The following is a 9,208-nucleotide window of genomic DNA, read 5'->3' as shown; positions in this document are numbered from 1 at the left end:
TTGTATATCCACAGTCAAACGAGCGCACATTGTTTATTATCGTGAGCATCACACTCTATGCCCCCAACAACGGGCTGGGTGGATTTGTATAGATAATCTATAAAAGGCCATATTTGCAGCAGCAATACGTCTTTTCACTTCACGGGAAACGTCATTGTCACATGACACAAGCGTTCCAAGGTAAACAAATTCTTCAACAACTTCAAACACATCCCCATCAAGCACTACCTCAGCACCAACACCAATCCTGCCGTAATCTGAAAAAGTGACGTATACGCCATTTTTTAAAAATGGTGTTAACGAGTACTACTCATCGAGCTCTTTAACAGAAAAATGGAAAACATACATGTTGTAAAATGGCTGTTACGTCACTTTTTCAGATTACGGCAGAATAGGTCTTCCTCTATCTCTACCTGCCACCATGTACTTTGTCTTGGTAGAGTCTTCAGTGGAACAAAAGCCTCCACTACTGCTCTGCGATCGCGTCCAATAAGGTCGATGTCGTCCGTAAAGCTCAGGAGCATATGTGACCGTGTGATGATAGTGCTGTTCCTCTGCACGCCAGATCTCCTAATAGCGCCTTCGAGTGCAATGTTGGACAATAAATTCGAAAGTGCATCACCCTGCTTCTATCCGTCTAAGGTCACAAACGAGGTTCATTTCGTCTGCAATCTGAATACTTGATTTCGAGCCATCCAGCGTTGCACGTATCAGTCTAATCAGTTTCGCCGGAAAACCATGTTCAGACATTATCTGCTGCTTTGAAATCAATGAACAGATGGTGAGTCTGCAAGTTGTACTCCCGGATTTTATCAGAGATCATCCGCAGGCTAAACATCTGATCGGTCGTTGATCGGCCCTCACGACAACCTGCCTGGTATTCGCCGACGAAGAACTAAGCGGTCTCAGTCTGTTAAACAGGATACGCGACAGGATTTTGAACGCCGAGCTCAGAAGTGTGATCCCTCTGTAATTGGCACACTCTAGTCTGTGCCCTTTCTTATAGATTGGGCATATGAGGCCATCCAACCAACCAGCTGGCAGTTCTTCATCCTACCATATTTTCTGGATAATGTGTTGGATTGATTGATGCAGCTGCTCACTTCCGTGTTTGTGAAGCTCAACCGGGATCTCGTCCTTTCCAGCAGCTTTACTGTTTTCAGCTCGTTCAGAGCCTTCTTAACCTCCTCCAGCGTTGGTGGCTCCACAGCTTGACCGTCGCCGACTATGTCCATCCTGCTCATTAATACACCTTCATTTTCACCGTTCAACAAATCTTCGAAGTGCTCCTTCCACCTGGCTGCCACCATAGTCTTGTCTGTCAGCAAATTCCCCTCTCGGCCATTTCACATGGCGAGCACTGGCGCAGTCTTATGCCGTACGCTATTGACAGTTGCGTAAAACCTCCGCATATCGTTTCTATCCATGTTCTCCTGCACTTCAGCTATCACACTCTCTTCGTGTTGCCTTTTTTTCTGCTGTGGGTTCGTTTTTATTCTGCCCTTGCTACACTGTACCGCTCTGTTGGAACGGGTTCGAGCATAGCAATTTTATTATTAGTTGATGATGAATTAGAAAACTAATGGAAACGTATTCTGAGCAATAACATCGCATTGGATCTTGATGAATAATAAACGCCTAAAATTTTGAAGATTATTTAGTGAAATCTTCTAAAACTGAATCAAAAGGCCAATGCGGGCCAAAGTTCAGAACCATTCACCAAGCAATTATCAGAAAAATTTTACTTACTGTTTTAACCACTACATATTCTGAAGCTCACTTCAAGAAAACGTCGAATCATGGGCCTATGGTGGTCTTAACAGCATCGGAATAGCTTTCAAACAAGATTCAACAGGTAATGAGTTTCTAAACACGAGACGAGCCAGCTTTGGGCTGAAACTCTGTATGTATGTATGTATGTAGTTAGCCACCATCCTAGCTTGAGTCTTGCTCTGCATGCGGTTCCATTTGACATTAAGGTCAAATTTCACTATCATTATGAATTCAACATTTTGCTGTATGAAGGGCCAAAAATGGGGGTGGTGGACCTGTAAGCAGAGACACTTACACGAAACCCACGGGAAAATAAGAATCTCCTTCCAGCAGAATGATCCAACAAAAAGAATAATGAAATTTGCAATACTTGTCAAGCTTTCCACGGGATGGTTTGTTAGAAGAAGGGCGCGTCAACTGGTTAACAACTGTTGGAGATAAAAGTAATAGCAGCTAACGACTAATACCACTTCGTTGTCCAGTTGTAACTTCATTGATGCCCTGATGCACCCTCCCAACCCCATCTCAAATACAGTCAAATATGTTATATTGTAAGTAAAATTTGGTCATATGTAGAAAATATATGAAATAGTGATCTTGCAGATAATCCTGTAAAGCTACTGTGCTCCAACACTGCCAACACTGAAACATCAATTTCATCGTTAACTTAAGCTACAATTAACTACTTCCTATAATCACAACTTAATACATTAGTGTTTCGGTTGAAGCGTACCGCTATCTCTGGACCTCGATCCTGTATCGAAAAAAAAAAATCTCTGTCGGCATAAGCATTCATTGAAAAATGATTATATATATATACAATATAAAAATAAAATGAAATTTAAAAATAAAATGAAATGCTTGCCAAAAAATTAATAAGACAAATTCACTGAAAATATTGAGTATAATGAATTATAAAACACGTAGATGAAACATAAATTATATTTAATACTAGTCGACGCAGAAGACGTTGTCCTGACTCCTGCATAGTAGGCAAAAATGCGCGTTGTTAACTGCCCATGCGAAACTTTTACACGAATAATAATTTTAGTATTTCACGATGTAATCTACCTTACTCGTGATTTTCGCATGAGGAAACATCTTATAGCCTATTCAGATTGGGCTATTTATGTCTTTGTTAAATGAAAGGGTATCCAATTATTACGAGGTGTTCAGACTGCAGCAAGATAATATATCTTGACGTTTCCATGTTTCCTCATTTTCACGCTAATACAGGGTTGAATTCAAGGAGAGTTTTAAAATTTAATTTGCGAAATCAAGCATTTGTGTGGCGACAATCGAACATTTTTTTCTGAACAAAGTTTCTACGAAAAAAAAAATATAAAAAAATATGAAAAGGGATTTTCGAAGAATATTTTAAGCTCTCATTAAGGATAATGAGCGAAGCTACATTTATTAGTTGGGTGCGCCGTTCTTCGGGGAATCAGACTATTCCTCAATTTATTTTTAAGTTTAATAATTATTTTGATTCTGTACTATGATCGAACGGAGATTTGATAGAAAAATTTAGATACTTTTGGGAATTCTCACAAATAAATAAAAAAAGGACAATTGGACCAATTTTCAAGAAATATTATCGAACTAAAATGTATTTCCACCAGTATCTCCATGTATAAAGGGCAACTCAGCAATTTAATTTTTTAGCTTTGGGCTGAAACTCTCGCCAATAAAGATATAAAAAAAGTTTCCAAACAATACATGAACTTAAATTTGATGATTGATCTAGGAAGTCTAATGGTCGATTTTTACGTCTCTGGTAGAACCTCTTCGACGATTTAATTCCTTTCAAAGCAGTTTGTCAGCCGTACACGGAACATGTCGTTCTAGAAGATGCTGAATCGAAGGGAATTAAGAGGTATGATAACTAACTGCGTAATATTTTGAAGTCGTTTTTGTAATTGTATTGTCAGAGTCAAATCATTTTGTCAGTTTTATTGTTATTTCCGTGTCTATTGTCAATATTCTTTATTCTTCATTCTTTATTCTTTATTCTTCATTCTTTATTCTTTATTCTTTATTCTTTATTCTTTATTCTTTATTCTTTATTCTTTATTCTTTATTCTTTATTCTTTATTCTTTATTCTTTATTCTTTATTCTTTATTCTTTATTCTTTATTCTTTATTCTTTATTCTTTATTCTTTATTCTTTATTCTTTATTCTTTATTCTTTATTCTTTATTCTTTATTCTTTATTCTTTATTCTTTATTCTTTATTCTTTATTCTTTATTCTTTATTCTTTATTCTTTATTCTTTATTCTTTATTCTTTATTCTTTATTCTTTATTCTTTATTCTTTATTCTTTATTCTTTTTATTCTTTATTCTTTATTCTTTATTCTTTATTCTTTATTCTTTATTCTTTATTCTTTATTCTTTATTCTTTATTCTTTATTCTTTATTCTTTATTCTTTATTCTTTATTTTTTTTTCCTTATTCTTTATTCTTTATTCTTTATTCTTTATTCTTTATTCTTTATTCTTTATTCTGTATTCTTTATTCTTTATTCTTTATTCTTTATTCTTTATTCTTTATTCTTTATTCTTTATTCTTTATTCTTTATTCTTTATTCTTTATTCTTTATTCTTCGTTTTTTATTCTTTATTATTTATTCTTTACTTTTTATTATTTATTCTTTAATCTTTATTTTTTTTATCTTTATTTTTTATTCTTTATTCTTCATTCTTTCTATTTTTAATCTTTATTCTGTATTGTTTATTCTTTATTTTTAATTATTAATTCTTTATTCGCTATTCTTTATTATATATTCTTCATTTTTTATTCTTTATTATCAATGATTTATTCTTTATTCTTTATTCTTCATTCTGTATTGTTTATTCTTTATTCTTTATTCTTTATTCTTTATTCTTTATTCTTTATTATTTATTCTTTATTCTTTATTCTTTATTCTTTATTCTTTATTCTTTATTCTTTATTCTTTATTCTTATTCTTTTATTCTTTATTCTTTATTCTTTATTCTTTATTCTTTATTCTTTATTCTTTATTCTTTATTCTTTATTCTTTATTCTTTATTCTTTATTCTTTATTCTTTATTCTTTATTCTTTATTCTTTATTCTTTATTCTTTATTCTTTATTCTTTATTCTTTTATTCTTTATTCTTTATTCTTTATTCTTTATTCTTTTATTCTTTATTCTTTTATTCTTTATTCTTTATTCTTTATTCTTTATTCTTTATTCTTTTATTCTTTATTCTTTATTCTTTATTCTTTATTCTTTTATTCTTTATTCTTTATTCTTTATTCTTTTATTCTTTATTCTTTATTCTTTTATTCTTTATTCTTTATTCTTTATTCTTTATTCTTTATTCTTTATTCTTTATTCTTTATTCTTTTATTCTTTATTCTTTTATTCTTTATTCTTTATTCTTTATTCTTTATTCTTTATTCTTTATTCTTTATTCTTTATTCTTTTATTCTTTATTCTTTATTCTTTATTCTTTATTCTTTATTCTTTTATTCTTTATTCTTTATTCTTTATTCTTTATTCTTTATTCTTTTATTCTTTATTCTTTATTCTTTATTCTTTATTCTTTTATTCTTTATTCTTTATTCTTTTATTCTTTATTCTTTATTCTTTATTCTTTTATTCTTTATTCTTTATTCTTTATTCTTTATTCTTTATTCTTTATTCTTTATTCTTTATTCTTTATTCTTTATTCTTTTATTCTTTATTCTTTATTCTTTTATTCTTTATTCTTTATTCTTTATTCTTTATTCTTTATTCTTTATTCTTTATTCTTTATTCTTTATTCTTTATTCTTTATTCTTTATTCTTTATTCTTTATTCTTTTATTCTTTATTCTTTATTCTTTATTCTTTATTCTTTATTCTTTATTCTTTATTCTTTATTCTTTATTCTTTATTCTTTATTCTTTATTCTTTATTCTTTTATTCTTTATTCTTTATTCTTTATTCTTTATTCTTTATTCTTTTATTCTTTATTCTTTGTTCTTTATTCTTTATTCTTTATTCTTTATTCTTTATTCTTTATTCTTTTATTCTTTATTCTTTATTCTTTATTCTTTATTCTTTATTCTTTATTCTTTATTCTTTATTCTTTTATTCTTTATTCTTTATTCTTTATTCTTTATTCTTTATTCTTTTATTCTTTATTCTTTATTCTTTATTCTTTTATTCTTTATTCTTTATTCTTTATTCTTTATTCTTTATTCTTTATTCTTTATTCTTTATTCTTTATTCTTTATTCTTTATTCTTTATTCTTTATTCTTTATTCTTTATTCTTTATTCTTTATTCTTTATTCTTTTATTCTTTATTCTTTATTCTTTATTCTTTTATTCTTTATTCTTTATTCTTTATTCTTTATTCTTTTATTCTTTTATTCTTTATTCTTTATTCTTTATTCTTTATTCTTTATTCTTTATTCTTTTATTCTTTATTCTTTTATTCTTTATTCTTTATTCTTTATTCTTTATTCTTTTATTCTTTATTCTTTATTCTTTTATTCTTTATTCTTTATTCTTTATTCTTTATTCTTTTATTCTTTATTCTTTATTCTTTATTCTTTATTCTTTATTCTTTATTCTTTATTCTTTATTCTTTATTCTTTATTCTTTATTCTTTATTCTTTATTCTTTATTCTTTATTCTTTATTCTTTATTCTTTATTCTTTATTCTTTATTCTTATTCTTTATTCTTTTATTCTTTATTCTTTATTCTTTATTCTTTATTCTTTATTCTTTATTCTTTATTCTTTATTCTTTATTCTTTATTCTTTATTCTTTATTCTTTATTCTTTATTCTTTATTCTTTATTCTTTATTCTTTATTCTTTATTCTTTATTCTTTATTCTTTATTCTTTATTCTTTATTCCTTTATTCTTTATTCTTTATTCTTTATTCTTTATTCTTTATTCTTTATTCTTTATTCTTTATTCTTTATTCTTTATTCTTTATTCTTTATTCTTTATTCTTTATTCTTTATTCTTTATTCTTTATTCTTTATTCTAAATTCTTTATTCTATATTCTATATTCTTTGTTCTTTATTCTTTATCTTTTATTCTTTTTTCTTTATTCTTTATTCTTTATTCTTTATTCTTTATTCTTTTATTCTTTATTCTTTATTCTTTATTCTTTATTCTTTTATTCTTTATTCTTTATTCTTTATTCTTTATCTTTATTCTTTATTCTTTATTCTTTATTCTTTATTCTTTATTCTTTATTCTTTATTCTTTATTCTTTATTCTTTTATTCTTTATTCTTTATTCTTTATTCTTTATTCTTTTATTCTTTATTCTTTATTCTTTATTCTTTATTCTTTATTCTTTATTCTTTATTCTTTATTCTTTATTCTTTATTCTTTATTCTTTATTCTTTATTCTTTTATTCTTTATTCTTTATTCTTTATTCTTTATTCTTTATTCTTTATTCTTTATTCTTTATTCTTTATTCTTTATTCTTTTATTCTTTATTCTTTATTCTTTATTCTTTATTCTTTTATTCTTTATTCTTTATTCTTTATTCTTTATTCTTTATTCTTTATTCTTTATTCTTTTATTCTTTATTCTTTTATTCTTTATTCTTTATTCTTTATTCTTTATTCTTTATTCTTTATTCTTTATTCTTTATTCTTTTATTCTTTATTCTTTTATTCTTTTATTCTTTATTCTTTATTCTTTATTCTTTTATTCTTTATTCTTTATTCTTCTTTATTCTTTATTCTTTTATTCTTTATTCTTTATTCTTTTATTCTTTATTCTTTTATTCTTTATTCTTTATTCTTTATTCTTTATTCTTTATTCTTTATTCTTTATTCTTTTATTCTTTATTCTTTATTCTTTATTCTTTATTCTTTATTCTTTATTCTTTATTCTTTATTCTTTATTCTTTTATTCTTTATTCTTTATTCTTTATTCTTTATTCTTTTATTCTTTATTCTTTATTCTTTTATTCTTTATTCTTTATTCTTTATTCTTTATTCTTTATTCTTTTATTCTTTATTCTTTATTCTTTATTCTTTTATTCTTTATTCTTTATTCTTTTATTCTTTATTCTTTATTCTTTATTCTTTTATTCTTTATTCTTTTATTCTTTATTCTTTATTCTTTTATTCTTTATTCTTTATTCTTTATTCTTTATTCTTTATTCTTTATTCTTTTATTCTTTATTCTTTATTCTTTTATTCTTTATTCTTTATTCTTTTATTCTTTATTCTTTATTCTTTTATTCTTTTATTCTTTATTCTTTTATTCTTTATTCTTTATTCTTTATTCTTTTATTCTTTTATTCTTTATTCTTTATTCTTTATTCTTTATTCTTTATTCTTTTATTCTTTATTCTTTTATTCTTTATTCTTTATTCTTTATTCTTTATTCTTTTATTCTTTATTCTTTTATTCTTTATTCTTTATTCTTTATTCTTTATTCTTTATTCTTTATTCTTTATTCTTTATTCTTTATTCTTTATTCTTTATTCTTTATTCTTTATTCTTTATTCTTTTATTCTTTATTCTTTATTCTTTATTCTTTTATTCTTTATTCTTTATTCTTTATTCTTTATTCTTTATTCTTTATTCTTTATTCTTTATTCTTTTATTCTTTATTCTTTATTCTTTATTCTTTATTCTTTATTCTTTATTCTTTATTCTTTATTCTTTTATTCTTTATTCTTTATTCTTTATTCTTTATTCTTTATTCTTTTATTCTTTATTCTTTTATTCTTTATTCTTTATTCTTTTATTCTTTATTCTTTATTCTTTATTCTTTTATTCTTTATTCTTTTATTCTTTATTCTTTATTCTTTATTCTTTATTCTTTATTCTTTATTCTTTATTCTTTATTCTTTATTCTTTATTCTTTATTCTTTATTCTTTATTCTTTATTCTTTATTCTTTATTCTTTATTCTTTATTCTTTATTCTTTATTCTTTATTGTTTATTCTTTATTCTTTATTCTTTATTCTTTATTCTTTATTCTCTCTTTATCTCTTATTCTTTATTCTTTATTCTTTATTCTTTATTCTTTATTCTTTATTCTTTATTCTTTATTCTTTATTCTTTATTCTTTATTCTTTATTCTTTATTCTTTATTCTTTATTCTTTATTCTTTATTCTTTATTCTTTATTCTTTATTCTTTATTCTTTATTCTTTATTCTTTATTCTTTATTCTTTATTCTTTATTCTTTATTCTTTATTCTTTATTCTTTATTCTTTATTCTTTATTCTTTATTCTTTATTCTTTATTCTTTTTTCTTTATTCTTTATTCTTTATTCTTTATTCTTTATTCTTTATTCTTTATTCTTTATTCTTTATTCTTTATTCTTTATTCTTTATTCTTTATTCTTTATTCTTTATTCTTTTTTCTTTTTTCTTTATTCTTTATTCTTTATTCTTTATTCTTTATTCTTTATTCTTTATTCTTTATTCTTTATTCTTTA

At 24.3% G+C, this 9,208-nt stretch overlaps 1 protein-coding gene across 1 annotated transcript in view; it reads right to left on the bottom strand.

Annotated features, from left to right (window-relative positions):
• LOC134224766 (pyrokinin-1 receptor) overlaps window positions 1-9,208 on the bottom strand; it is a 680,810-nt gene that overhangs the window by 502,640 nt on the left and 168,962 nt on the right. The gene's annotated exons all lie outside the window — the stretch shown is intronic.

Source organism: Armigeres subalbatus, chromosome 3 (genome assembly GCF_024139115.2).
Source record: "Armigeres subalbatus isolate Guangzhou_Male chromosome 3, GZ_Asu_2, whole genome shotgun sequence".
Lineage (NCBI taxonomy): Eukaryota > Metazoa > Arthropoda > Insecta > Diptera > Culicidae > Armigeres > Armigeres subalbatus.
This window is presented reverse-complemented; position numbering and strand designations above follow the sequence as displayed.